This window comes from Oncorhynchus mykiss, chromosome 11 (assembly GCF_013265735.2).
Source record: "Oncorhynchus mykiss isolate Arlee chromosome 11, USDA_OmykA_1.1, whole genome shotgun sequence".
In the NCBI taxonomy this organism is placed as follows: Eukaryota; Metazoa; Chordata; class Actinopteri; order Salmoniformes; family Salmonidae; genus Oncorhynchus; species Oncorhynchus mykiss.
The window spans coordinates 36,825,319-36,829,107 of record NC_048575.1 but is presented as its reverse complement, the minus strand read 5'-3'; the positions used below and the strand labels follow the sequence as shown (position 1 = coordinate 36,829,107).

Below are 3,789 nucleotides of genomic sequence, written 5' to 3'. Positions count from 1 at the left end.
TCAAGGAGGGTATGTGAAAAAGCTCCCAGGGGGTTCTGTTGGGGATCATCTTGACAGTGGCAGCATCTCCAGACTCCAGGGTCTGGGGAAAGTCCTCTAGCGTCATTCCTGTGCGACGGTCAAGCTTCTCCTTCAGCTCTGCAAAGTGGCAGGTCATGTGGGTGATGTGGCAGTCCAGCACAGGAGAGTAGCCCGTCTTGATTTTGACAGGATGGTTCAGATTATGAGCTGTGGGAAGTAATACAGAACTAAATGAGCACAGTACAAAGTTCTCAGCCACATCTTCGCAGCGGAAGTTCTTCACAGCTATGTTCTTGATGTTGAAGCCCACGTTGTGACCAAGCCCAGCCAGCTCCAGGCCCTGGTGGTGCATCTAAATGGACTTGACCTCTGCAGTAAGCTTTGCAGGGGAGAACGACAGGATCATGCTAGGCTTCTGAATCCCAGTCTTGATCTTCCACACTGGAACCTTTGAACAGTGACATGTACACAGCAGACATCTTTATAAATTAAATCAAAATTCTCTCACTTTCTGAGATGGGAGAATATGCTTGACCCTGGTCCAGCCGAGATTGGAACGAATTACACAGCAGTGGGATCATAGCTGATTCTTGAGGAAAATGCTCACGCTTTGGATCACTTCGTCAAAGTGTTTTGTTTGACAACGAGCGTGTAGGCGAGTCAGGCATGCTCCCTGGTCTGGCCAAACCGGCCTCGAACTCCCCTCTGGCAGCAGACACCACCAGAAGGGCAACATCAGCCTGAAATGAATGGTGAACAAAGGCACAAGATTAGGTTACCACCAAGACCAATCATTCGCATTGGCCTAAACTAGTGATAGACTAGTCCTATGGGGACAGATTGGTGTTACTTTTGCCCCAGCCAACACACCCGACTCCAATAATCAACATCTCTAGTTTAGAATGCAATTACTTTAACCAGCTATGTTTGCTAGAGATGGGAAAAAGTGTGAAACCACACCAGCTCCCGAGGACTGGAGTTTCCCCATCCCTGGCCTAAACTGCAAACCCCCACAGGCAGATAGGCTACCATGGACAGCTTACCTGTGATGACCCAGTGATCATGTTCTTGATGAAATCGCGATGGCCGGGAGCATCAATTATCGTAGTGGTGTATTTGTGGGTGTTGAATTTCAACAATGAAGTGTCAATGGTTATTCCTCACTCCCTCTCCCAGGCATGTTTGAAAGAGCTATTACCCATCTGTAGGAGGATAAATTAAATTAAATCAGCCACAATTGCAGTTGCTCAAGGAAATGTAACTGATGTTGCTCCAATTAGTTTGCTTGCTATTTGTTCCTTACCTGGGCTGCAGTCTTCTCGTACAACACTACAACGTTCAAAGTTATTGCACATTATTGCACATTCTGAAGTTCTATTCTGGAGGCCAGCATCCCGGAGTCGCGCGCTGACATTGAGACTGGTGTTTTGTGGGTACTATTTAATGGCACTGCAGGTTGAGGACTTATGAGGCGTCTGTTTCTCAAACTAGACACTAATGTAATTGTCCTCTTGCTCAGTTGTGCACTGGGGCCTCCCACTCCTCTTTCTATTCTGATTAGAGCCAGTTTGCACTGTTCTGTGAAGGGAGTGGTACATAGTGTTGTACGAGATCTTCAGTTTCTTGGCAATTTCTCACCTAGAATAGCCTTCATTTTGCAGAACAAGAATAGAATGATGAGTTTCAGAAGAAAGGTCTTTGTTTCTGGCCATTTTGAGCCTGTAATCGAACCCACACATGCTGATGCTCCAGATTCTCAACTAGTCTGAAGAAGTCCAGTTTTATTGCTTCTTTAATCAGGACAACAGTTTTCAGCTGTGCTAACAATTGCAAAATGGTTTTCTAATGATCAATTAGCCTTTTAAAATGATGAACTTGGATTAGCTAACACAGGAATGATGGTTGCTGACAATGGGCCTCCGTACACCTATGTAGATATTCCATAAAAAATCTGCCATTTCTGGCTATAATAGTAATTTACAACATTAACAATGTCTACACTGTATTTCTGATAAATTTGATGTTATTTTAATGTACAAAAAAAATGCTTTTCTTTCATAAACAAGGACATTTCTAAGTGACCCCAAACTTTTGTCAGTCGATGACAGTCGATAACGTGGCACGCAACCATTGGTTGATGCACGATGCATGCAACATCTGAGCAGCGGAGCACGACCAAGAGATTCCTTGCTAGCAGGCAGCCTTAGGGAATGTGATTACCATGGCAACAGACATAAACAAACAGCCCCTTCAAACAGAGATCACTACATTGTCAAACAGAAATCATTACATTTCATCTAGCCCAATAATGGACTAGAGGCCCTAACGTTACTCCTTATAGTCCAAGGACCTTACATGTTCTGTTTAAAGGCGAATAGGCTCTGGAAGCCAAAACAGCCAAATACTCCATCTAAACATGAATCAATTCTCAATACACCAGAGGAGGCTGGTGGGAGGCGCTATAGCAGGATTCGCTCATTGTAATGGCTGGAATGGACTAAATGGAACGTAGTCACACATATGTTTGATACCGTTCTATTAATTCCATTCCAGTCTTTACAATTAGCATGTCCTCATATAGCTCCTCACACCAACCTCCTCTGCTGTGCACAGTATTTTTCAGCGACAACATGTTTGGGGTGTTTGTCTTCGTTTACACAAGTGTTCGGGAAACGCAGATAGTTAATTACCACAGGTAGTCCGTCTTCCATCTGTTTTCCATTAACAAGCGCTGTAGCATGGAAATATAGGCCCGTGTGGGAACCCTAACACTGTAAGATTTGTATCAATTAAACATTTTGTTTTTGAAAATTATTTCTCACTGATATGAAACTGTACCACAAGCGATGTTCAGGCCGAGCATTTGATATTGTTATTATATTATTTTAATGATTACTTCATTGGCAAAGTGGGCAAACTTAGGAAGGAAATGCCAACCACGAACAGTGAGCCATCATCTTCATGCATCAAACAACTTATAATGAAAGAAATACATGAAGTTTGAATTTCGTAAAATTAGGGTGTGAAGAGGTGGGGAAATTATTATTATCTATGAATAATGACAAACCTTCTGGCATTGCCGAGTTATTGTAGATAGAGTCAGCTAACATCCTCAGTAGCTTTCTATCTGTCATATCTTTAATCTGAACTTAAAGGAAAGTGTTTGGCCTCAGGCCAGCTCCTAGAAAACTGTTGGAAAAAATTGTGTTTGACTAAATACAATGCTGCAGGCCCTAGTTTGATCTGATCTTGATTATAGTCCAGTCATATGGTCAAAGAAGGACCTAGTTAAGCTGCAGCTGGTCTAGAACAGACCAGCCTGTTTTTCTCTTCATTATAATCAGGGGGCTAATATCAATACTATGCATGCCAGTCCCTCTTGGCTAACAGTTGAGGAAAGACTGACTACATCGCTTCTTGTTTTTTTTAATAAGAAACAGTAATGTGTTGGAAATTCCAAATTGTTTGCATAGTCAACTTACACACAGCACTGACACATACACTTACCCTATGAGACAAGCCACCAGGGCTCTTTTTACAGTCCCGAGGTCCAGAATAAATTCAAGGCAACGTACATTACGATACAGAGCCATGATAGCATGGATTTCCCTGTGGAGCTGCAAAGATCAGAGTATCTGTCCATAGGACCACTTTAAGCCATACACTACACAGAGCTGTGCTTTACGGAAGTGTGGCCAGAAAAAAATAAGCAAACATGTTTGGTGTTCGCCAAAAGGCATGTAGGAGACTCCCCAAACATATGGAAGT

The 3,789-nt window shown here is 42.9% G+C and overlaps 1 pseudogene; it reads right to left on the bottom strand.

The window, feature by feature from the left end:
* On the bottom strand, window positions 1-627 carry LOC110535645 (annotated as a pseudogene).
* Between the last annotated feature and the right edge of the window lie 3,162 nt (window positions 628-3,789).